Here is a 27,881-nt window from a genome sequence, read left to right on the forward strand (position 1 = left end):
GGGTCCAGAGAGCATTCAATAGTCAAACAAGGATAGGAAATGCTGTGTCTTGTTCGGATCTTAGTTAATCACGATGGAAATGCTCTGAAGATTCCCCAGTAAAGTTACGTGTTCAACTTTATTGTTGAGTCAGTTTTTCCCTATTTAATTATATTATAGAACACTCATTTTTTTTGGTATAGCATCCATTAACTGTCGGAGCCTGCCGACTAGACGAACGGTTCCTGAAGTGGGGAGTGAGGATTGAGAAAAAAATAGACAAGAGACAAAGATGGGATCGGGAGGGCGAGCAGTTCTAATTAGACTGCAGCGCCTGTTTTATTTTCCAGCTTTCTTTTATACACACAGAAACAAGAAGGTTACATAAAGCGGCTGAGGCAGCAAGTACAGATTAGTTATGTTTTCTCAAAGTTTGGCCCTGACTGTTCTTAGACCTTTTGATATTTTCCCATTCCCAGGGCAGCAGGTGTCTGTTTGTTCTTTATGCTTATCGGAGTTCCCCTTAGCGATCCTCCCAAACTCTGCTTGAAGTTACATTTTCTTAACCCTTAATGCTCCAGCTCCCTACACTAGTACTAATTGAAAATGCTGGATTCTGTATTCAAAAGTTATTGGGAATTTCAAGATAGCCCTTCTGAGCTCAGGGTCCTGGACAATCACAAAGCTCTTCCTCCTTGACCTGTTAAGGTAATTGTTTTGCCTAGGACATGGTAAGAATTCAATAAATTCCAGTCATTAATAAAGTATATATTGAGAAGTAGATATTATTTATCCTATTTTACAAATTAAAGAACCGAGAATCTGGAAAGTACAACAAGGTCAGACAGCTGAGTGGCTAAGCCATGACTCTACATGTGTCTACTCCCAAAACAAAAGAGCAGAAATCCCAGCGAGAAGGGGCGCAAGAGAGAGGAAATGGACTTGGCCCTGCCCTACTGGGGATGCTGAGAGCCAGATCCCAGGAATCCACCCACTATCCTCATTGTCATGAGGTCTGTGGCACCCGGGGATATTTACAAGGTCAGAGCCTTTGACTCAGGTTGGGCTACTTGGGAGATCACAGTAGAACTTTTAGCTTATTGTGATCAGAAACTTAAGAATGATCTCCATTTCTCAGGCCTGTAGTTCTAGAGCTAGAATGACTTCAGAAATAACTTGTCAGGGAGCACCTAACTAGTAAGTGGAAGAGTTGGGTTTTGAACCTACCTAGGACTCACTGACTCTAAACCTGATTTCACGGAAGTTCATTATTAAGAAATATATCCTAACTGGAGAAGAACATGTTTATATCCATGTTAGGACCATGTTATTCTGTTTTAGAAACATGCTCTGTTCTGTTTGAATGGGTTTTAAGAGTCATGTTTTGTAAGCCCCAAATTGTAACTGAAAGCTGATTGTACAAAAAACTAGTGAGAGTGATTGCTGGGATAAAACAGCGGGGAAGCATTTCAGTGTCAATCTTTTTATAGCTTTTAAATTAGCAGTGACTTCAAAAGCCTTTGAATTAGCTGGCAGGAAATGTCTGCACTTGGGAAACAATCACTAGAGGGTATTTTCAGCAGGCATGTGCTTTATAAATGTTCCTCCTATTTAGGCTTTGGCACAGAGAAAGTTTGGGAAAGAGGTAGAGGGACCTTAGCAGGAAGATTCTCACTGACACAGATGGCCAGGAAGACCCAATAAGCCTGTTCCTCTCGGTAGCAAAAGCCTACACAGAGGGAATAAATTATTTGAGGCAGTAGCCAAGACTGCTGACAGCTTTAGAGACCACCAGTGAGGTCTTTCCATGTCAAGCTGACTAGAAGCCCCAGGGGCTTGGTGGATTCCAACCTGAGAATAGAGCTAAGTTAAATTAAATGGTGGTTCATAACTCCTGAAAAATAAGTGTCAAGATATTTTAAAATGGGAGACTTTGCAAGTCATTTACCCCAATGTTTCCCAAGCTTTAGAAACTTTCATTCCACCTTCATGATTTTTGCTATATTTGCATGCCATCCATGTAAGCGATTAGTTCATTTTGAATCATGTGGTGATTACATACTGTCTGTACTATTTTTGCATAATGTGTTTTCAAATCAACTTTGAAAATTTCAATAAATATATTGAAAAATAAAATCTTCAATTAGGTAGTGCCTTCCATAAAAAGTGTATAAACTAAAATAAAACAAAGCTGTATAATTATTCATAGATACCATGTCAGACAAAAAAACTCTGAGCCATTGGCCTGCCCTCTTCTTTATTGAAAATGAAGAGAAGCAGCCTCAGATTGTAGCTCTTTCTTAGATGAGCCAGAAGGATTCTGAACAAAATCCTTACGTCACATGAAATAATCAAATTCAAGAAAATATATAAAATATTATAAGCAAATCTGGAAGATTATAGCTAAAAATCAAGGATAAATCAGTAATAACTTTGAAAACTTTCTTGGGATGAAACCCTTACATTATAACATAGTAAGTCTACTATTAGGTTTTAATGCTTTTAAGTTTCATACACATTTGAACCTAAATGCTCTTAACTATAATCATTCCCCCTTAATAACAATGTAAGCTTGCCATCTAGTGGAAAAAGTACCTACTGCCTTTCCAATCTATCACTTCAGAAGGAAAAAATCCGATTTTTGCTATTGTGTTTTTCTGAGTTTTCAGAAATGGATTACAGCAAAGAAAGAGCATTTCTGATGCTCTAGGAGACTACTTTGGCCCTTTTCTCACAAGCACTGAGTCCAAGATTTTTGTAGTGCTTCTGTACATTTCGTACCTCCTAAGTAGTATACTTGTAAATGATTTCCAAGTATATGAAGGCTTAGACCTTCGATATTTGGCAAGAGACAATTCCTACATTACACAATATTTTAATATAGATGAAGAGGGTTTTTTTGGTGTTTTTTTTCCAGATTATGGTCCTAGGGTTATGGTTATTGGTACTTAAACTCTTGACTACTGGGATAAACATGCTAGACAAAAATTGGAAAAACGTCTGGCAGAGTTTGAAAACAATGAGTATGAAGATAAAAATCTTACAGAGTTTTGGTTACGAGAATATGTGCAATACATGGAAGATACCAGACAAGGTGTACATGACAAGAATGCTTCTATAAACACTATTTCCACTTTTTATGGATTTTTCCATTTTATGTATGATATTAATAGTTCATTGATAAAAGTGAACTGGCATCTTAAGATGCTTAACCATAGATCTGGGAGGACTATGGGGTGGAGCTGCGCCCCCTTGTTAACTCTCTAGTCCTGACTTCCTGTTAAACTTCGTGGTAACTTCCGGGGAGGGTAATAAATAGAAGAGCCATCTCGGAATTGGGGCTTCTTCTTCACGTGGGCGCTGGGTGGAGTGCCTGTCTTTGGGGTGACTTCACTTCTTTTTCTTTTCCCGAATAAACTGTTCTTTTGGTGGATTTTCTGGAGAGTTATTTTTTGCCAGTCGACATCATCATCACATGAAATCATTTCTTCCCAGTGTTTCTTCTTCAACCAATAAGAAGATAGCATTATTCCAGTTACGAGATTGGCTGAAAAGTGTGAAATTCCCCTAATGGTGTGTAAACAGGCATTCATATATTTTGAGCAGTATATTGCAATATTAGAAAACACTATTGGAAATGTCACTGTCACATCAACAGCTATGTTCATTGTTTCCTTATTGCTAATTCCTCATCCACTGTGTTCTTTGTGGGCACCTTTTGCCATTGCTTCTGTGATTGTGGGAGTAATGTGTTTCATGGCATTCTGGAACGCCAATCTTGATTCCATATCCATGATTAATCTTGCTATTTTGTATAGGGTTTTCTTTCCATTTTTTCTGCACATATTTCCTATGCATTTGTTTCCAGTTCTAAGCCCTCAGTAAACCAAAAAAACAACTGAGGCACTGTATATGCTACGTTACACAGTGTAACAAAGAGCAACTTAAACAGTAACGGGTGTGTGTTTTATCTACAGCTGAATCATGCACATTCAGGACATTTTTTAAGGTTATGCTTCTTGTTATGGTACTTGGGGCTGTCCATAGACTAACTTTTATTCCAGTATTATTTTTTTTTGAAGGTTTGTTTGAATATCCTCTAGCAAATCAAAGATAAATTATAGAATTCCTGATTGCCCCGATTCAAATGGATAAAAATGCATGATTAAGAATAGACTAATTGAAGGGAATCACTGCATAAATAATATAAATGTCTAATCACTATGCTGTACACCTGAAACTAATGTAAAGTAATATTGAATGTCAACTGTAACTGAAAAAAATAAATAAGTAATTAAGAAAACAAACAGTCAATAACTGAAAACAAAGGCATGTTTCCTTGGCTTCAAATTCTCATTTTAAAGTGTTATTTAAAATATCCTGAGAAAAATTAGTTTTACATTAAAATGTCTTTACTAAATTAGGAAGTGTTGTCATCTTTATTATGGTTTATACAATCAAGTATAAATTACAAGTTTCTGGTTATTTTCTCCTTCTATTTCATCATTAGAAATTTATGCCTGGAATTCAAGTATTTTATATGTTATACTATAAATGGAATATTATTTTCATTGTACGTCATATATGCATTATTATGAAAAAGTTCAACTTACTTTCAGCTTTAGGAGCTGTTCAATAAGTTTTGTCATATTGGAAATATTTTAGCCTTTATTTCTTCAAATATTTTTCTGCTACATTGTCTCTCTCCTCTCCTTCTGGTGCTCCAATGACAAAGAGGTTCTTGTTATTTTTAGTAAGTTTACAAAATGGTAATATTCTTCAAGTTTGCATTTTACCATTAATCAATTTGAATTTTTTGACACCTTCAAATGACTCTTCTTTGTAGCCCGTATTTTTTTGAAAAAATTCTCTTTCTGCCTATGGTGAAATTTCTGCTTAGGAAAATTTGTTATGTGGAGGTTATTAATTATGCTTTTATGTATGGAAATGTTTAAATATTTCAGTCCAAATACTTTGGACTGAAATTATCATCATTGTCCTTTTTATTTCATTGATGTTGTCATTTGTAGACAAATATTTTATAATATGAAACTCATCAAATAAGTTGTTTCTGTTTCTGATTATCTTGAATGTTTTGCCTAACCAAATGGAGATGTTGCAAAATAATAGGCCTTTTCTATTTCATTCTTTTAAAATACAGAATGTAAATTCATCCCCAAAATGGAAGCTCATCAAAAAATTCTTCTCAAAAGTGAAGAAATTACAAAACACAATTATAACATTTCAAAATTAAACCAGGTATACTGTTTGAGCTCTCCTTGTTTGATCTGTTCATGTCCTTCCTCACTTTTGTAGTGACACATTCAATGGCTTCCTATTTACACACTTTATTTTCAATAATTCCAATTTGCTAAAGGCTTTAAAACTTTAAGCTTCCATGGTATTCCCTTCATCGAACACTTTGATTAAAGATTCACAAATGGTTTTGAACAGATTGCAACAAAAATGAACAGAAGAGTCATTCACAAACGAGTTCAATACTACTGTAGGGCACGGGATTGATTTTCAAAGTAGTTCTTCAAAGAATTAAGCATTTGTAAAATCTGGCTGATGTCGGACAGCTTAGAGGAAAAAGTGCTTGCTGTCATGTTTGAATATCTTTTAAATCAACTTCAGCTTAATCACCAAACACTTATTGTCCACTTACTTTAGGTGTTCTATCAGCTCATAGTGCTCCTTTGTCATGTATTTCAGATGTAATCTTTGGTTCTCCATTCATGTTGACAAATGATGCCTATTTTCCTTAGTGTAGGTCACTGATAAGTTTCCCATGCAGTCATTAACTCTGTCTCCAGCAGCCAAAACCAGTTTTCAACTGTTGTCCTAGTATAACACCTGAATTAAAATTTGTCCTGGATGTCTTATTTGAAATGAAGTATTATTATTAGATTAAAATAAGCCTGGATTGGTTTGATATACCTCTGCTTTTTACTTGCAGATTCTGCCATAGTAATGTGGATGACACAGGTGCACTAAACAAAATTCTCACTTGAACATGTGGTTAACACTGAAAATCACCCACTGATAAATCACCTCCCTTCCAGATCCTTTACAGATGCTAGGTTGCTAACAATTCCTTTTCACTGGCAGTGGACAGAACACTCATTAAATAAAATGAAGTGTGCTCAGACACGAAAAGTTGGGGACAGCTATCTCTTCATTGGATTCTTTGTTGGTAAATCCATGCCAGCCACTTTAATAAATAAGCCCCACGATTTTAATGGTTTATCAAAATGGCAGTATATTTCTCATTCAAGTAACAGTCACTGTAGATGTTCCTGGTTGCTGAGTACTATCTTGCCCATAGTGATTCAGAGACCCAAGTTCCTGCCAACTTACGCTGCCACAATTTAGATGGGCTCCTCTGTTGCCTGTGTCTAGGTGGTGAATGGGACAGACAACTTCTTAAAAGTCTTGGCCTGTACGTGACACATACCATTTCCTCATGTATTCTGTCAAAAGGACTAGAAAATGTAGTCCTTGATTGGGCTGCCATGTTTCAATTTCAATTTCATATTATGGAAAAGTAACACAATTTTTGACTGACAGCAAGCACTCAATGTCATTGATTCTTAACCTCTTGTATTACACTAAAATGAATTCCAGATGGATCAATATTTAAACATAAAAATGTAGATAATTATAATTACAGAAAGGGAATGTCTGTCTATCATGACATGAAATCCATAACTATAAAAAAACCAGAATTAGTTAATTCAACTGAAAACATAAGCTATGGCAAGCAGTGAAATGGGTGGGTTGGGGTGGGGGCTCAGGACTCAAAACACAGGCAAAAGCAATCATTTCAATACATAAATGGTTCCTATAAATCCAGAAAAAAATTCCAACAGTCCAAAAGGAAAACTGGCAAAAGATGTAAGAAGATAGTTCACCCAAAGAGGAAATATGATGATTCTAAGAAACAAATTAAAAAGAAAACAAAAATAATACACCAATGGAACAAATCAAACATTTGACTGACATTCTGGAAAAGGCTGTGGCAAAACAGAATTTTACACACTGCTTATGAAGGTGTCAATTGATACAACTTCTGGAGTTATTAATTTATCAATAGTTCTAGAAATTTAAAAAGGGGATATCCTTTGGCCAAGTAAATCTACTAAAAAATTATCTCTCTCAGATACAGTTCTTCTCTAAATAAAAGACACTCGTTCACTGAGCATTGTTTATAACAGCACAAGTCTTTCTGTACAACACACAGATTTATCAATAAAGTTATGGTTCATTAATCTCTGTTTCACCCATGCACTGGAAAATTATAGAGAAGTTCAAAACAATTAGATAAATTTACATGTACTAATATGTTAAGATCCTTGGATGTATTAGGTAAAAAATGTAATTTATATATACAAACAATACAAAAATATCAAAAATATGTATTTGCATATTTTTGATATGCCTGCAAATGCATAGGAAAGGGTTTATAAGAATAAACACCCACTTTTTAATACTTCCTTTAAGAGGACAAATAAGATAGAAGGAAGGTTTAAGTTTGAGTTTTGGATTTTTCTTTTTCACATTTTCATTCTATATAATTACTTTTAACTTTTTACAAGAAGAATGCATGTTAAAGTCGAATGGGGCTAAAATGTAAAATAAAACAAAACCTTGCTGCCCTTGTGCATTATTCATCCAAAGAAATTAAAGTCCCAAATCCCAACTTAAAGTCGAAAACCATTCTCCCTGACTTCTCATTCTGCCCAGTTTCCATCAGATGAATTGTCCACGTCTGCATCTTTTTAGCAGCTGCAGCCTAGACAGACATCAGGTGCAGTTCAGGGCATCAAAGTTGTGTATGTTCACTGCTAAGCAGCTCAGGATCCTCACTTTTAGGGATTCAAACAAGTTTTGATTCAAAACAATTACACGGCAATTGTTTTCCACACTCACACATTTTAATTAATAAACCAATCCCCAACCAATCACCAACTCCTAGTACTTTATCCCAAACATAATTATGTTCCAAAACCCAGTACTTAATGTAGTCAAAGGCCATAATAGAGACTCAGAAGTACCTAAAAAAAGAAAAAAATAGTTTCAACTTTGGTAGTATGCGGGTCAAGCCATGATGCTTGTTTGGGGTCTATGATCATGACCCTGAAAACCATTAGGATTGCACACCAACGTTCATAGCACCCTCATGAGTAATAGCCCCCTCATGGAAACAACCCATGTCCATCAACTGCTGAGTGGGTAGACAAATGCTGCATATCCATACAATAGAATATTATTCAGCTCTAAAATGTACTGTGTAACGCTACACACTACAATGTGGATGAAACTTGGAACCATGATGCTAAGTGAAATAAGCCAGTCACAAAAAACCACACATTGTATGATTCCATGTATGTAAAATGTCCAGAACAGGCAAACGCGTAGAGACAAAATGTAGATTAGGGGTTGCCGGGATATCGGGGAGGGGAGAATTGAGACTGACTGCTAACAGGTACAAGGTTTCTTTTTGGTGTGATGGAAATATTCTGGAATTAGATACTAGAGATAGTTTTACAACATAGTTAATACACGAAAAATCACTGAATTGTACACTTTCAAAAAGTGAATGTTATGTTGTATCTCAATTTTTAAAAAGTAATTGAGAGAAACCTTCCATAAGAAGTTCAGTTTGACACTATGGGATTCACCATATATGTGGAAGCAGGATGTGGTAGGGGCCGGAATTCATTCATCTTCTTTCCCAGGGATTGTCATTTAAGATAGTCCTGCTTTATCTCTTTAAAATTTGCAGTGGAAGCAGTCTCAGGTATCAGGGCCTGACTGAGAAGATCTTCCCATTCAGCACTGTCGGTCTCACAGTTTTGACTTCCCCACTGAGTGCCCTCTTTCGGTGTGGGCTCCACCTTGTGACATAGCCGCCACTCTTCCTTCCCAAGGACCAGTATTTCTGGTCCTGAACCACAATGGCTGCTGCCATTCGCTATGGAATTGTTTGGTCGTGGGAAAACTGGTTCCCTGAGAAGTATACCGGTATGCTGCCCACTTCATCCCTAGAACTGTTTCAGCGGGAGAAATACAGAAGTTCTGAAGTGAAGGTGCTTTTCATGAAGTACACACAGAGTGGCCTGTTGTGTCTTTACAACTCAGGAGAGGCGTTTCCTCTGGGTTAGGATGTTACTGGTTCTGTATATCACTTCCATCTGCTACATCCTTTCTGTCATATACCTTTATTGTTTTAATTTTCTCTACCAGTAGTCTCAGGAGGACTTAGCTGATTAAGTTACCTCACATATTTCTTTCCTTCTCTACCAGGTAGGGCCATGCTATTTGCCAGATCTGAGTACTTGCTTTTTTTTTTTTTCATTGCTCTTTGTCTGGACATGTTTCTAATATATTACTCTAGATTTCATTTTATTCAGTTTTCCCTAGTGTGATATGTGAAAACAGCAAGCTTGGGGTCTGCCAAAAACACCTGCTGTCATGTCCCGCTCTCCGCACAAGAATGCAGGATATGGTGAGGCCAAAAAGGAACATCCACGGAGCCATAGATAGGGGGCTCATACGACTATGTTCTCGCTGGCGGCTGGGTTGCAGACACAGGAAGCAGGAGCCACACAATCTGCAACCTGCCGTCCACTTCTCCGTCAACCAACCAACCAATGTAGCCACAGAAGTTATATCAGTGGCTCATGGCTAACAGGTAACAGCCGATGGCCAACTAGTCACAGCTGATGGCCATCTACTACCCGAGCCAGCACCTTTCCACGTGAGGCTGAGAGCCTGGAAACTGCTCTCTGGGACTCTGTCCCCACACCTGCTGTCCAAACATATTTTGTCCACATTCAACTATCCTGGGTTACATAATCACTCTCAGATGACCCTTCCATTAGGCCAACCTCTATCACAAAATCATTCAATAGTATAGTATTTCCTCCTACCCTCCCTCCAATATAGCTCATCTTTTCTGTGCCTTCCCGCAAATCCTCACCATGATTTCTCGGACATGTTTTCCCAGGGTACAGCATACAAAAAGTGATTACCTCAAAAGTCACTCACTAATTTTTTCTGTTTTTACACTGATCTGACCTGACTTCCCCTCTCAAATCTGCCCCAATATTCGGTAACCCAGTCAGACTGTTGTCCCAATATTTGATTGGAGGGTTCTCCTTGTTCTCACCAGGGAGTCTTTCTGCAGCTTTCAGACACACCCTCTCGGGTAAGGCTCATATCTTTTTGTTTGTTAATAAAATTCTACCACCCTTCTATGGTAAAAATCACATTTTAGGTCTCAGACATCTAAAACCAAGATTAGAGTATATCTAAATTAACACATCCATAGCCAACTGGAAACTACAAAATGGGGAATGACTCTTAAAAGCCTGTTTATAAACTATGTTTATCCATGGGTTGGCCCCTCCATAGATTCCCCTCTTGCCTCTGAATTCCGTTCAAAACACCACCAAAAGGGAACAGCCAGCCGATCCACACCTGTACACACAATTTAAAGCTCACTTATACATTAGTTCTTAACCTCACACGTGGAATTTATTGCACTGTCTGACCTGCAAACCTGCTGAGAATTCAGATTGTAAAAGCAGCAAATAATTATCCCTGACTAAGATGCTCTTGTCATTAGAAGCAAATCCATGCCTCAGCTGCACTTGTTACTTAGGCCCTGATGGCCTACTAGCCACAGAGATCCTGAGAAGCTTGTTAAATAGGAGTGCAGTTCAAAATAAACTGTCATCATCCAAATTCTAAAGCCAGACCCTGCTGGGCACCATGACCTTATGCCAGTAGGTAAGACCAGCACATGTCACAGCCTCTGGCTGCATAGCAACAACCCTTCCCTCCGGTCAGTGTGACCATAAGTCACAGTGGTCACCAACGTCAAAAATCATGTTGCCTATGACGTAACGTGTTTGCCAGGGTCATGGGAGGTCAGGGAGAAACAACAAGTCACAATCACAATCACACGGCACCAAATAGGCATTGCAAACTTCTAAGGGCGTGAACCCTCGTGGCTTGACCCTACAAAAGCCCCAGTCTCTGACTATTCTTTTGTTCCTGATCCATGAACCCAACACAAAGAGTAAAATCTTAAAAGCAACCAGATTTGTGGGGGACAGGGGCAGGGTGGGGAGTATAGTATGTTCGAAGGAAGAACAGTTGGAGAAACAATTGCTCATCCGTAATTATGGAAACCAACGCGCAGCAGAATGTCACCTTCCATATCATTGACACAGTTACTACCAACCTAGAATTCTCTACGTGGTGAAAGTATGTGCCTGGGGTCAGAAGAAATAACAACATTTTTAAACAGAGATTCATTGCCAGACAGTTGTCACTGATAAAAATTCTAAAGAATCAGTATATTAAAAATAATCTTATTCAAACATAAGCTACAGAGCTATGTGAAAATGGATGCCCTGTGGGGATTGCAGTAAGGAGTGTGGGGATAAGGGATTCATCCGGATTGCTAATGGGCTGCAGCTTAGGAACATCCAGGATGTACACATTGGCCACTGTTAATTCTAGCTTATTTTAAATAATCAGTTAAGGGGATAGAATGGCAGGAGGTGTTTCATTAAATCCAAATTCATTATTCAGGTAAATAAGAAGATATTTAAAATAAGGTTTGGATTAGTTTTATTTAATTTACTTGAATTTTAAGTAAAAGAATCACTTACATGGCTGTGTACGGAGAATTCATCATTAGAGGCAGAAAATGCACAGCCACCACTTGGGTTTCTTCAATTCCCGCCTCTACCATTCTGCATCACAATGGCACTTACTTATCTCAGGACACAGACAACCCTTTGTTCACCAGATGGCAGTACATCTTTAGCTATCTCCTTACACAACAGCAAAAAGGCAAGAAATCTTCATATCCATACCAGAAATTATAGGTACTTCTGCTAGAATAATATGCAGTGTTGAAAGACCATGTGTTCTGCAAAATCACACTGTAAATATAACAGGATTAACAGGTGAAACACAGTTGGAGCAGACTACTCACAATCTATGCAATTTGGTAACCAAGGCACTTACCATCCAAACAAAAGTATTAGCACGATTAAAAAAACACATTAAATTCTTAAATATTCTTTAAATTACTAATAAATAAAAAATGTATTTTAGAAAATAAAGGAGAGGGGTAAGTGTAGGTTGAGGCTACTTAGGGGAAAATGCACAAAAACATGGCTAGGATTGCAAGATTTCCAAGATAGACCACGTGACCAGACCAGCCCAGAATGGGATATAGGGGAAGGGGAATGGTGCATATTGCTGAAATGCCCTGTGGTCAGCTGGGTCAGTCAACGCCACATTCTGTTGCTACTTATTTGGTAGCACAAATCATTAATGGGGTAATTTTTTTTAGCTGAGAAAATTGAGAAAGAACACAACTCCTGCATCCTCCTGCCATCATCCTCCCATCTGCCCACGTATGTATTCATGGTAGAAGTGGTCTATTCAACCACAGTTAAACAGGCACAATAGCACTGGAACCACCTGGACTCATTTTTCAGCCTCTCAGAGGAATCAAACGTAACCTTGAAATGCAGCTCTATCTTGCTGCACCAACCTATGCAAGAAGTATCTCTAGTATACAATCCTCCAGTCCTGTAGTGAGCTTCACAGCCCATCCGTAAGCTACAGATCTCTGATTCTGCTATCTTTCTCTCTGAGTGTTGTACTCGTATGTGCACTACCTGAAAACTTTTTAAAAATTATCTGTTTTCTCTTAAATATTTTCAGGGTGACATTTTGAGTAAGACAAGGCACTTTTGATTTCACAACCAGTTACACAGGATAGAAGAAAGTGATGTAGGATTCCTATAAAAACACTCCAGTTTGTCCTACAGTTGTGACATTAACCCAAGCATAGCAGTACTTCTGCAAGCCACAGGCACAGAAAAAGCAATACCGTTAGGTTCCACAGAGTGGGACAACCTCAAAAAATCTTAAAGCACTCACCAGCTCATTAATGAGTACTATCAATTCTCAAACTGTTGTAACAAGTAGAGAGAGAATCAGTCAGAAATTAAGTACTTGCTCACTCTCCATCTGCAGGTTGGTAGTGGAGCTGAGAAAGGACCCCATCTTTTAGACTGGCATTCTGGTACAGAGGAGCAGCAACGAGAATGCAAGGAGTTTTATCCCTATTGTTGTAACAGTATCTCCCATCAACGGAGCCCCTCTGTGTGGCCAAGTCCTGACCTGATTCCTCACCATTGGATGTAAACTGCTTACAACTACCGTGTTTCCCTGAAAATAAGACCCAGCCAGACAATCAGCTCTAATGCGTCTTTTGGAGAAAAAATTAATATAAAACCCGGTCTTATTTTACTATAAATTAAATAATTATATTAATTACATTACATTATATTATATTATATTAATTATATTATATTAATTATATTATATTAATTATATTATATTATATAAGACCCAGTCTTATATAATATAATTAATATAATTATAATTAATATAATATAGTATTTAAGACCAGGTCTTAAATATTATGCTATATTATATTATATTATACTAGACCGACTGGGTCTTATATAATGTACTATAATATAATATTAGTATAATATAATATAATTAATATAATTAATATAATACTGGGTCTTATATTAATTTTTGCTCCAAAAGACGCATTAGAGCAGACTGTCTGGCTAGGTCTTATTTTTGGGGAAACACAGTATGTATGATTTAAAACAATACTGTAATGACAAGTCTGTGAAATTTGGTCCAATTATATTTTTGAGCTATGTTAGATTTACTAATACACACATGGTATTTTAATTTGAAAAGGAGTGTTACATTTTTGGATGATGTAGTTTGGGGGAATTTTAGAATTAAAATGAATCTCTAAGTCTGCAGAATTATAAACATTCTTTGGGGATTTCCTGAGCATGGTTATTGCAAAACTGCTTTTGGAAATACTGTCTGTGGAGTTTGCCAGTCGTTGGGAGTTGTGAAATTATATTACAGTTTCATAGTAGAGGTAAATTCCTGACTCCCTCCCTTTGAGTAACGGTCAAAATTGTGTTTTGTGTCTCCCTGAGCAGCATTAGAACCTGGTAGAAAGAGAGGCAGGTGGAAGAGTGGGGGGCAGTACCAATTCTATTCATAGTTTCTAGGAGTGGCTTTTAAAATTTAATTTTAAAAAATAGACCTTAATCTGATATAAAAGGAATCTGGTTACTATATTTTAAAAACCTTGTGTATATTTGCATACATAGACCATATTTAAAAATTTATTCTGATAACAATTATTATTTCTATAATAACTCCCAAGGATTAGGAAGTCATAAGACTATGAAGATCAGCTACTGTGTTGAATGCGTTACTTCATTCAGCAACCTTGTGAAATCATTTATAGGATTAAGAAATGAAGGTCAGAAGCATGATACAATCTAAATGGTGGTATAGCAGCAGGCTATTGTGGAGTCAATTCGGCCCGCCCATGGTCCCACAGTAATTTACCGCTTCCCAGTGCCTGACTTACCCCTGCACCCTGCCCCACCCTGTCTCAGTGACAAAGCCCAGTTCTTCAGATCTTCCCTGAGGTCCTACCCGCTGAAACAACAGGGGGGCCCTCTTCCTTAGTGGAAAGAGTATGGTTTCAGTGTTGGTTCTTCTACACACCATGGGCCTGTCACTTAACCACTCTGTGGCTCAGTTTCCCCATCTATGTAATGGGGTAAGAGTATACAGCCTGTAGCCTTTTTAAATCGGCTTCTTTCACTTAGTAACAATATGATGCAATTTTGAGTCTTCTTGGCCCTCTGAAGTTGGGTATCTTTGCCTTTCTTTGACTAAGGATATTCACTAATGAATGAGGAAAGAGCACTGTCTGAGTTTCAGGGGGCAGAATCATGAACTGAATAGTCTAAATGATGAAATATGTTTGATGATATTTAAGGAATTAGGTGAATGTATTTCCTTCTGGCTATTTTCAGTTCTCTTTAAGCTTGCCATGAAGTGGATGGTTCATCTGTCATTGGATGAAAGTATTTGCTTCTTCGTACCACATGCAAATGTCTAGGAAATTCAGGGGATGCTGTTCAGGTAAACTGTTACTGTTGATGCTATGACTAAGGAAAATAAACTGTGAAAACCTATATATCTGCTTGTGAATAAGAAAAATAAGAAAGCATTAAAGAACCAAGCCTCCCATGGCAATGTAAGCTTTATCTACTTTGATTAATGTCGTCTTCTCAAATGTTAGACATTGATGACAGTTAACACCAGTTTTTAATGTAACTTCAGATTCTTACCATATTTCTTTACATACAGGCGTCTTCCATCTGGCACTAGCTTTGTATCAAAGATGACAGTCTGCATTGGAGGAGGAGGAAATGAGGATGCAGACAATTTTGAAGGAGGAGAGTGAAGCCTCATAGTTAGATAAATACAAAAATGATCAGGTGGGTCAGTGTATGTTCACTTTTCCTCTGTTTATCACTGCAGATGCAGTACTAGAGGTGAGGCCTGGAAAGTTGTTGGTTTAGGATAGTCTATGTACACATTGTATAAAAAAGAATCATTCATTACTTTCAAATAGAGGTGCAGGGACTTTTCTGAGCTTTCTTGTTTGGTGGTTGCTTTTTTGTAAGTATATCCCAGTATTATTTTGATCACCCTTTGAAAGAGTTCATATACAGTAATAGGAGTATTTGGCTTTTAAATCCTAGAGTGTTGATGCACTTGTATTATAATTTTAAATTATTATTTCAGTGTGGGGTTATAATAGTTATCACACAGCTCTGAATAGCTTGTTTTAGCTCATACACTTAAATATCAGCAAAATACAGAAAAGACATATGTCAAGAGATGGTTCTTGGCTTATGTGCTTTCTGTTTTAAATATTAAAGTGGGATGTTCAGATTTTGAGATGCAGATCAATGTGTTCTCAGCAGTAAAATCAGCAAAGGCTAGCATATGAACTGGAAAAATAAGTAGCATGAATTGGCTAATGGTTGGGTAGCATATTCTGGAAGAAGCTCACCAGACAAGCATATAAAGGACTTCTGAGATATGGATGAGAATGGATGGGAAGGAAGAAAGATGCAGAAAGAAGAGAAAATCTGATATAGAATACGGAAGATGAGTCCCCCTTCTTGTATCCTGAAGATGTGATGAGACTTAAGTAGGAAAATGAGACTAATTAGGGAAATCAGTTAATACCAATGACATTTGTATTACTTTCAGTTCTTTCAGCAAGCTGTTAAAGTCAGAATAACTTACATATTCAGCCATATGCTTGGCTGTCTTCTATTAGAACACAGAATAACTTACATATTCAACCATGAACTTGGCTGTCTTCTATTAGACAAACCAGAGGTAAGATCTGATATATTTTCTTAAATAATATTCATCACCAAAATATGCAAGTGAGAAGGCACAAAGCATCCTTCATTCAAAATGATTAAGCGTAGTGTTGTTTTTATTTCCTTAAGTTCATGTAGGATGAGCCCAAGATCTACTAATTCTGTCTGTGTTTAAGGAGATAATGTCTTCTCTGAAATTAGTTTTATAAATGTAACTTTTTGGACAAAAATGTATTTGAGGGAAAATCACTGCCATTTTTAGAATGGAATGATACGACGTAGTATGGTTTATTCAGAAGGACACAGAATTGCTTTCTGATTCTCACTCTGCCATTTACTTTAGTGTATGTTACTAGCTAAGTTACTTAACTACATGCCTTCTTCCTAATCTTTAAAAGAGGATAAAAATAGCTGTCTTGTCAATTTAATAAAGATTGTAGTGACAATAAATGAGGATACTGTGGATGATTATTTTAGAATTTTAGAATACCATATAAATTTAAGTTGACAATTACTGTTAAGATGTATATTTCAGTATAATGGAGCAGATTTTTTTTTTAAATAGGATTTCAATAGTGCTAAATTTTCTTAGTACCTTCTTTTAGAAGCTCAGTTACATAATATTGGCTTATAAAATTCTAATTTTTAGTAACTTCAACTCAGCTTTCAAATATATGGACTTTCTAAAAGTTGAGCTATATTAACATAAATATGATTATAGCATAACCCTTAAATATGTAACTTATCTTGCCAGTAATAGGCTTTTAATTGGTAAAAATTTTAATTTGAAATTCTAATTTTACCAAAATAGAAAATGCAATTTAAATGAATTTTGGTAGAAACTTCTAACATTATAGTCTTTATTTTAAGAAAAGTTTTTACTCTTAATTCAGCCATAAGATATAACAAGACTGGTCTATTTCTTGAAAAGTGAAGTTGATGTCCTCAATCAGTAATGCCTTCAAAAGGAGATATAACTTCCTGACTTCAAATAAACCTTTTAATTACCACCAATTTTAGGTAGTTTAGTAAGATCTTAACCTAAACTATTATAACTCTTATAAGTTGTTGTCCTTTAGTTCACAGCGAGGCCACCCCCATATCCAAGAACAGCACAGGAAGCAATCAACCTCATATAGTGTGTGGCTCCTACCAGATAATCCCAGGCTGGTCACAGGCAAGGCTGAAATTGACCTGCATGGGAGCCCCTCCCAAGAGACATCAGAAACAACACACCCAGAGGCAGGCCTCAGACCACACCAGAGCACTACCTGGCTAACACCACAAGCGGCACACACAAAGAGCGGTCTCAACAGGCACTAGAGCCCACAGGTGACCACCTCTGAGGGGTCAATCCCACGCAGCAGTACACATGTTGTGGACGTAATCAAGCCTCATAGTCCATCAGTCTAGGAGTCAATCCCACCCACTGACTTGCAAAAAAGCAATTATGGTGCAACTATAACAGGAGTATACACACAATGCACACAAGGGACACTCCCAGAACACATGTGCAGGTGATCAGGGAGACTGTGCCATTGGACCACACAAGTCACCTACTACGTAAGGCCACCCAGCAAAGACTGAGAGGCATAGGAGATCTACCTAATATATAGAAGCAAACATAGAGAGGCAGCCAGAATGAGGAAACAAAGAAATATTTCCCAATAAAAGAACAGGAGAAACCTCCAGAAATAGAATTAAATGAAATGGAGGCAACCAACACACCAGAGACAGAGTTTAAAACACTGGTAATAAGAATGCTTAAGGAACTTAGTGAGAATTTCGGCAAAGAGATAGGAAACATAAAGAAGGTCATAGAAACCATAAAGAAGAAGTAGTCAGAAATAAAGATACAACAACTGAATGGAGAATACACTAAAAGGAATCACCAGCAGACTAGATGAAGCAGAGGATTGAGCCAGCAATTTAGAAGACAAGGTAGCATAAAACACCCAGTCAGATCAACAAAAAGAAAAAAAGAATAAAAAAACCCCAAAAAACCCAAAGATAGCTTAAGGGGCTTTTGAGAAAACATCAAGCATAAAAATATTCGCATCATAGGAGTGCCAGAAGGAGAAGAGAGAGAGCAAGGGATCGAGAACTTATTTGAAGAAATAATGACTGAAAACTTCCCTAACCTGGTGAAGAAAATAGACATATAAGCCCAGGAAGCTCAGAGAGTCCCAAACAGGATGAACCCAAACAGACCCACGCCAAGACACATTATAATTAGAATGGCAAAGATTAAAGACAAGGAGAGAACCCTAAAAGCAGCAAGAGAAAGACAACTAGTTACTTACAAGGGAGCTCCCATAAAACTGTCAGCTGATTTCTCAACAGAAACTTTGCAGGCCAGAAAGGAGTGGCAGGAAATACTCAACGTGATGAAAAACAAGGGCCTACAACCAAGACTACTCTACCCAGCAAGGTTATCATTTAAAATTGAAGGAGAGATCAAGAGCTTCCCAGACAAGAAAGAGCTAAAGAATTCATTGTCACCAAGCTTGTATTACAAGAAATGTTAAAAGGACTTCTTTAAGCCGAAGAAAGGAGAAAACAAACAAATGAAAATAAAAAATATGAATAATAAAATGGCAATAACTATGTACCTGTCAATAATCACTTTAAATGTAAATGGATTAAATGTTCCAATCAAAAGATATAGGGTAGCTGAATGGATAAGAAAACAATACCCATATATATGCTGTCTATGATTTTTTCAATATTCATATTTCATTCTTTTTAATGGCTTGTTTAGTATATTCCATTATATGGATTGCCATAATTTATTTAACTAGCCCTTAACTGATGGGCATTTAGATGACAAATCTTTTTGCAATTATAAATAATAATGCAATAAACATTCTTGTCTCCCTTGTATAATTATATTGGCAAGGCTAATTCCTAGAAGTGGAATTGCTGAGTGAAAGGGTATGTGCATTTTAAATGTTGTCAATTTGTCATCTATTTGTATTTCTTTCTCTGTGAACTGCTTATTCATGTTCTTAGTCTTATTTTTCTGTTGAGTTACTTACCTTTTTCTTATTTATTTTTAAGAGCTTTTTATATACAAAGAAAATTAATCACTTGACATATGAGTTGAGATTCCCACCCCTCATTTGAACATTTTTCTTTTGACTTCATTAAATTATTAAATTAGCTCTTTCCTAAAGAAGTGAGAACTTGAATGTTTTTGCTTACCTGTTCTGGCTTCGGAATTATCCAACTAGTCAGGATTCCTAGAACATCACTGTATGTGCAGACTTTTCTGCCACTTCCTGCCTCATTATCTTGTAATAGGACTGAACTATTTGTGGTTCCACAAATCTACCATATTATTTCTCACTTCCATGTTTTTGCTCAAACTGTTCCCTTTGCTTGGAATGTCTTTTCTGTCCTTCCCAATAAACCTGGGTAAATGCTGCTTGTCACTTAAGATTCAGTGAGTCATCTTTTCCTCCAGGAAGCCATCTGAGGTAGGTCTTCCTCTTTTGTGCACATAATACCCTATATACATCTATATCATTGCACTTAGCACACTGTCTTTCAAATATTCACAAATCTGTCTTTCCTGTTAGACTGTGGTTTCCACAATGGGAAGGGAATATATTTTATCCATCGTTTTATATTCTCAGGATCTCAATAAATGTTTTTAAAGGAAGGAGGATAGGAAGGAAGAAAGGAAGGAAGGAAGGAAGGAAGGAAGGAAGGAAGGAAGGAAGGAAGGAAGGAAAGAAGGAAAGAAGGAAAGAAGGAAAGAAGGAAAGAAGGAAAGAAGGAAGGAAGGAAAGAAGGAAGGAAGGAAAGAAGTCAAGGCCAGGACAGTTGTCCTGCCTGCCCCAGTGGTCTCTACCTTCTGTTTTCTCACTTCTATGGCTTATCCTTGACTTACAGGAAAGACATTTGGAAGTCATTGCCTTCTTAGGTTCCTAAGCAGTCCTCTGAGGCCCTCTAGGTCTGTGCAATACAAATAAATAATTTGTCCTTCAATTCCCATTTATCTCTTTTAAACTCCCATATTACAGCATTTACTGCAGTAAAGTATTTCTTTAGCTCATAATTTGGACCAGACATTACATTATTATATTTTCCACTCTTGTATAGCATTTTACAATTTTGAAGTACTTGTATATATATTTTAGTTGACCTTCACACAACCTTGAGAGATAACTATCATAGAACATGTGATAGAAACCCCCTTTCATAGATGGAGAAACTGAGGCTTAGAGAAATTTTAATTACTTGCTATAGATTACACAACTATTACCTATGGAGCCAAGACTAAAACCCAATCCTCTGACTCTAAATCCAGTGCTCTTTCTACTGTTCTATTCTTCCTCTTCATATTGTAGTGAAAGTTTGATTTTGATTATATGGTTATTTTAATAATGTATTTCAGCATATCAATACAATTACATTTGCATCTATTGCATATTTAATACTCTGGGGATGACCCAATATAAAAATAGTTTCTATTTGTTACTTGTGAGCAGCAGCACCTCCCTCCCTCTAGTCTAAGAACTACATATTTCTTTGTAGCTAAGAATCTGGCCAGGTGGGAAAACTGTGGAATTGGGTAGCAGGCAAGAGAGTTGTTCCTGGTTCTTTAGTCTGCTATATTTCATTGCACTCTTTTTTCTCACTCTCATCTTTCAACCAGTAAACTATTAAGCATCTATTAAAATTAGCATTTACAAAGAGTTTGTAGTTATATAGTTACCGTATTATTTAGAAAAATAGGCAAGACTTCACTAAGATTTCAGCTACATAAATAATATGCTAAAGAAAAGACTGGAAGAAAATGCATCAAAAAGTTATTAGGGGTCTTCTCTAAGTGTTAGGATCATGAGTGGTTCTTATTTTCTTTTGTGTGTGTATGATGAGTACGTGGATGTTCACTGTAAAATTCTTTCAGCTTTGCATTATGCTTCAATTTTTCCTTAATGAAATATTGGGGAGGAGGGGGATTGGCTCAGAGGGCATCATGAGACCAGAACCACACTCGGAAGTACATATAGGTACAAATGCTTTAGCTTGAAGGAAAGATGGAAAGGAATTGGGCTTGGCAAAATGCTGCCTTGGCTGAGATGTTGGTGTCCTAAAGTGACGCTGTTTAAGACTCAATAACTCAGACTTTGGGAAAAGGCTGCAAAGACTAGGTTGATCTGTCTGGACCATAGAAGCTAAATCTACAGATGTGGAGAATACAAGTCTTTTCTAAAAGAAAATAGATATATACTGTCAAACATGCTGGAGCAGGAGATGATGGATATTTGTTGAAGGAGGGAAGAATGTCCTTCTTCCTTTGGCACTGAGTTAGCTGAGACACGGATGCTGAGATAAGGAGAGCCCTGGATAGTTTCTTTGTGGGTCACGGAACTGACCTTCACCAGGCAGAGGCAGCAAAGGCAGCGACTGAATTTGGAAGGGACTCAGTGCAGGGTGGGAGGCGGCTGCTGACTCTCAGGCCCATGAACCCTCCCTTTATTCAGGTCAAAAGCCTGTTTTCCCGACAAATGAGATGGGGGAACAAGACTTACTCTGTACATGCATGACTCACGCATTTCAATGGATTTATTTTAAGTCTTTTAAGTTAAAATCCTCAAGGTGTATCTCCTAGACAAACTACTAATATATTATGGTACTTTTCTAGTTGTTGCAAGTACTAGTCCTCATTGTTCATTAGAAAACCCTAGAGTCTCCTGAAAGAATTATTCATGTCTCATGAATAACCACAGAATGTATTGTGATCACAAAAATGGATGTTAGCCCCACAAAGAATGAGGTGTTGACAGGAAATCCCTGTCTCATCCCCATGTAAATAAGGGTCATCAGAACTCATTTTTTTAATGTGCTGATATTACACGTCATTAGTATCTACTTACATAAATATCTTTTGATTATCCAGATCATTTGGAAGTGAGACTTCAGAGGAATCTCAATGATATTGGACATTTCACTCTTCCTGGCATACAAGGTAATATCCTTCTAATATAAATTCTATTACCTTGTAAAAGACATGGGCAGCTGAAAATGCTTCAAATTAAAGAATTTATTTATTGACAATAACATTTAATTCACTTTTATAGTCATAGCAATGTCTTTATTTGATCCTTTATTGTTTTGTATACTCACTTGTGTATTTATTTTAATTATGTTACTCTGATGTTTTTTCTGGGTTACATTAGGGCTTTAAAATAGTTAATGACTGAAAAAAATATATAGAAAAAGAACAGTGACAAAAATTCTACATAAATGGAATTTTTAAAGTTATTTTGCAGATGTACATTCCTCTTCCCTTCTCCATATTTTTAGTAATATGTAAGGAAAAATAAGGGAAACATCAACAGTTGTAAGAGAGAACCACTAAGGATGTAAGCCTTCTTGGTAGGCAATAATATTTACATAAACTTGATCTTTCCATCATCCTCTTGAAGTCTCTCTTCGCATTTCAAATATTGTTTAATCTTGGAGAGGGATTTTTTTAAATCAGCCGTGGCAGTTTGGTTCAGAATATGTTCTCCTATGGCATTTTGCAGATCTAAGACTATTGGGTATGTGTTATTTTCTGTCTTAATTTGTTCTAAAATTACATTTATAGTCCTCTTTGTAAAAAAGTATTTCAAATGGCAGAATTAATTTTTATAATAAACATTTAACATGATTGACACTTCTTGCAAAAATGAATCAATTAATATACTCCATGAAAATTACAGTATTTTGCTGATGGAGAAATGTAACAATTATATTTATCTTTAGAATGCCTCATCTCTTTTCTTTCAAAAGAGTAAAAAAGATATTTTGTATATCACTTAAAAGGTGTATTATTAACACTTTGGAATGTTTTTTGTTTTCATGAAAAATGTAAATGGTTGAGATAAAATAAAAGTTGCCACGATACAGTAGAAAACAAAAAACTTTTGTACCTATGATAATTTACTAGAACATCAAATAAATAACCTACATAATATAGGAGTATATACAGGAAAAATACCCACTTTTAAGTCGATATAATACTAATCATATCTACTTATCAAGGTCAGCATAAGTATCAAACTAAATAGTAAATATTTCTAAAGCTGTATTTTTATAAGTAGTTAATAGAACAGACCAATGTTCTTTTTAACAACCTGGGAAAATATTTCTAATAAACATTAAATGTTTTATACTCTACTTGAATGTGTGTGAGAGAGAGAGAGAGAGAGAGAGAGAGAGATTACATCCTGAGTTAGGGGCACACATCTTTCTTAAGGCATTTGAGTCATAATCTATACTCATTTTTAATATGTATACATCCTTTGGTTCCCTATAGCATGACCTTCAGCCAAGCTCTTAATAACATGCCTAAGCCAGTGTCACATAAGCCTAAGCTAGTACATAAGCAGGAAAGGGTTCCATATTTCTAAATTAAGAAATAATACTCTTGTTTTACTTGTAGACAGAGTCAAAAGATGAAAGTGGTGTTTCTGATGACTTTCCTTTTGGTCACAGCTCACTGCCTACCAGTAAGTAACCTCTTAATATCTTTTCTGCAAATCAGCTTTGGTTCATGCAGTCCGACCTTTTAGTTATACTCAATCCTCAAATAAATACATAAATAAATAAACAAATAAATAAACAAACAAATATATAAAAAATCAAAGCCACAATCCCCATTTTAAGCTTCAATGGGGAAATTTCCCTGGCCTCGGAGCAGAGCAGTGGTTTTCATTCTTGGTTGCACTTTGGAATTGCTTGGGAAACTTGAAAGAGTCCTGCTGTCTGCATCCCATCCCCCAAAGTCTGACTTAGTTGACCTGGGCTGGGACCTAGGCATCAGGGTTTTTGTAAGCTCCGCAGGTGATTACTCCACTGGGCAGCCAAGGTTGAGAGTCACTGAGTGAGGAAGTGGTGCTCAGTGGGGAGTGGTGATTGCTCTGGAGAAGCCCTTGGTAAACTTTAAGACAATCAGTAGCTCAGTGGGAGTAGGTTAAACGAGGTTACACCTCAAGTTGTTATTGTGAACAAAGAAGACAGTGATAGGCTGAGAGAATTACCTGAGATCATATTCCTGGTATTAAAAAGGATCAGTGACTAATGTTAACATATGTGAGATTTATTCACTCATTCTATAAACCAATTTTTCTTGAATATCTACAAGAGATGGGCAATCATGCTTGATGCCAGGATTGCAGATGCAAAAACACAGTTCCTCCCTTCAAGGAACTGAGTCTGAATTTCCTAATTTATTACTATTATTATCCTGACCATCAATTTCCTGTCTCCATACTTTGCCTCTCGATTTTACAGGTACGAGTACATCATTCTGGAATTGGATATCATCATGTCTTCAACCGCAAGGTAATCGCTCTTTAAGAAAACAAAAAGAAAAGAAAAAGAAACCTAAATGAGGAATGTTCACTGTGTCCTAGAAAGATCTGAATTAGGGAGAAAATATTTGACATTTCCAAGAAGTAATATTTCCAGGAACATAAAGTACAATAAGATTTTCTCCAAGGTAAAAAAGGAAAGCCTAAGGTAGGAAGCATAGGAAGTATTCAGACTGGCATAGCTGGGAATTCTGTAGACAGTCCCTGCCCGCTGAGGAAAACATCTCCAGAGAAATAGATCCTTTCTGGCCTGTGAATTTTGTTAACATCAGACCTGAGTCACCTCTTCTCTGGGTGAACAACCCCTTTCTCAATAGCTACTTCAGACACTTCTCTTTTGTAAATGAGGGGACAATAGATATAAGTCATGAAATTTCTTTTACAAGTTCAGGATGATCTGACTTAAATAGAAGTCCATTAACTAGAACCCAGAACTCACCAGAATATTTTGTTTTTGCAACTTAATATTACGTCTTTAATTTGAGAGAGCCCATCAAAGAATGATCCCATGTAGATTATTACTGCATCACATTGTAAACTTGTTAAATACATCCATTACAAGATTCAAAATTCCGCATAAAAAGTTACATGTATTAATTCCGTTTAGAGGACTTTATCTAAAGTGACAAATTTCTACTTTTTTTTTTTTTTGCCAAGCAAGCACAGAGATACATTTATACTTATTTTCAGTAATAATTGGTAGCAGAGATTTTGATCTATAGATTGTGGCCTCTTGGTTTATTTCTATTTATTTATTTAATCTTTTAACCTGCCACCAACCAGACTCCTGTGGCCTCTTGATTTATTGCTTGCTGCTTTGCATCTTCCTAAAGCTGGATGGAGTTTCTTCAAAAGTTCAGGTTTCTGCATAAAGAGAACTGCCAAAGCAAATAGCTGTTTCCCACCTTGGCTTTTGACTTCTCTTTCTTTTTGTAGTCTCAATAGAAAGGCAGAGATAAATCATGTGTTTTTTGGGCCTCTGGTTGTTTTTTCACTAGAGTTAATACCTGGAAAAATTTTCTGCTGTTACTCATTTGAGCTAACTCCTAACTCCCTTCTCTTCTATATGATTGTTCAATTTACATTACTACTAGCTTCTTACCTAATCACAGATCTTAAAGCAATTACTACAATTTTGTCTTTGAAGTGTCTTATTTTCTTCAGAACATTAAAAAATATATTTGAACTGAAACAAAGTTTCCTAACAATTAAATGTCATGTAACTGTTTTTTTTCCCTTGCAGCAATTTCAAAGGTTAATTGAACTCTTGAACACCTGTGTAAGTTTTCATTTTTGATTTTCTATCATTATCAAGACTTGAAAGAGGAGTTGAAGTTTCAGGAAAATAAACGGAAAGACATAAGAAATGTAAAATCATGTTTGAGAGTTTTTTGTCATCATACTGGCTACTTTTGTCTTTGAAAATCTTCTAAAACTAAAACTTTAAATCATTATTTATGAATTAAGAATGTTCCACATACTAATAAAATATTTTATTAATGGAAGAACTAAAGCTTGTGAATCTGAAAAGTGTTACAATTTCTTGAATTCAATTATTAAACCACCAATCCGCTTGAATTTTCACTACATGTTCCCTACTCAAAATATCTGAGAAGGAAATTTTTAAAGAAAATAATTATTTTAAAAAAACATTTTTTGATTTTGAAAACATCTCAAAACTGTTGTTGTTTTTAAATTTCTAATTTCAAAAGTCTTACTGTAATGTGTAGTTGTTTATACTTATCTTGCTTGGGATTCATGGTGCTTCTTGAATCTTTTCTCATTTTTGGAAAATTATTAGCCATTATCTGATCAAAGATTATTTCTGCACTATTCTCTTTGTATGCTTCTTAAATTCCAAAACTATAGTCAACCTTTACATTGATTCTCATATGTTCCATATGTTCTTTACTGTATTTTCCATCCTTTTGTTTTGTTCTGTCTGGACATTTTTCTCCTGATTTATCTTCGTTCACTAATTCTGTCTTCAGTTGTATTTAATCTGATGTTAAACCAATCTATTGAATTTTTCATTTCAGTTATATTTTTTCAGTACAAAAATGTCCAATTTGATGCCAAAAATCACCATCTTATGTATTAACTTCTAGAGCATTTAAAGCATAGTTTAAAGTCAGTGTCTAGCAACTCCACTTTTTGGATCTCCTGAGGATTGGCTTCTATTATCTACTTTTTCCTTTTTATTTTCAGTTGAGTCTTGTTCCCCCCACTCCGACCCCTTTTGGAATCTTTTTCTGGTCTAGTTGTTTTGGACTGAGCAGTGAACATTGTTTTTGAAAACTGTAAAGAGAACTTGAGATTCTGGATGAAGTTGTCTTCCTCCAGAGAGAATTAGCTTTTGTCTCTCTTGAGCATGTAGCCTATGAGCACTACATTCGCAGACCAACTTATTCCAATCAGAGAGGGGGATAACTAGCACAAGTACCCGTGGTTCATTCTTACTCACAGGGGGCGGTCCCTGGGGTTCCGTGTACAAGCCTGGTAATTGACCAGGTCCCCTCCTCTTTGGCAGCTCCTAAACTTGAATTTTTATCCCCCAGCCCTGTGAATCTTAAGCTCTGCTCAGCTTCTCAGTCTGTCAGCCACTACTTTTGGAATTGCTCAGTTGCCTTGAGAAAATAGTCAAATGCCTCCCTGGAAGTCTAGCCTCCCTGCAATCTTCAGTCCATAAAGCCTCACTTTCTTAGAATTCTATTACCTTCAAACAGCCGCTTTAAATTTTGGAGGATCCAATTCTTCTAGTTATTCTCCTGAGGAGGATTGGCTGGAACAAGGTTGGAAGAAGAATACTTGATTTTCTTTTTTTAAAGATCCAATAAAAACCTTTGAAATGTCATTGATTAACTGTCATACACACACAAACAAGTAGAGGAAGTTTAAATAAGTTAACGAAAAAAATTTTTAAAAATATGGTATTAGTTGAAAATTCTTCCCTCCTTATCTATATAAACTTAAAAATATTTATGCAAGTAATAGCTATGTAATATTTATATGTTGAGTAGTTATAAATGCATTTTTGTCTTGATTTTAGTTTTGTGAGAGGAAACCACCAATGGACAGAAGAACTACCGTGGTCCCCATGACACCATTTCCACCAATAACAGACTCTGCTCCTCGTTTGACTCCTAGCCCACCAGCCCCTCTTACCACCGAGAGCCGGGGAGACTCATGA

At 36.4% G+C, this 27,881-nt stretch overlaps 1 pseudogene; it reads left to right on the plus strand.

The window, feature by feature from the left end:
* The first annotated feature begins 842 nt into the window (after positions 1-842).
* On the plus strand, positions 843-27,881 carry LOC141569998 (patched domain-containing protein 3-like; annotated as a pseudogene).

This window comes from Rhinolophus sinicus, linkage group LG02, assembly GCF_036562045.2.
Source record: "Rhinolophus sinicus isolate RSC01 linkage group LG02, ASM3656204v1, whole genome shotgun sequence".
Classification (NCBI taxonomy): domain Eukaryota; kingdom Metazoa; phylum Chordata; class Mammalia; order Chiroptera; family Rhinolophidae; genus Rhinolophus; species Rhinolophus sinicus.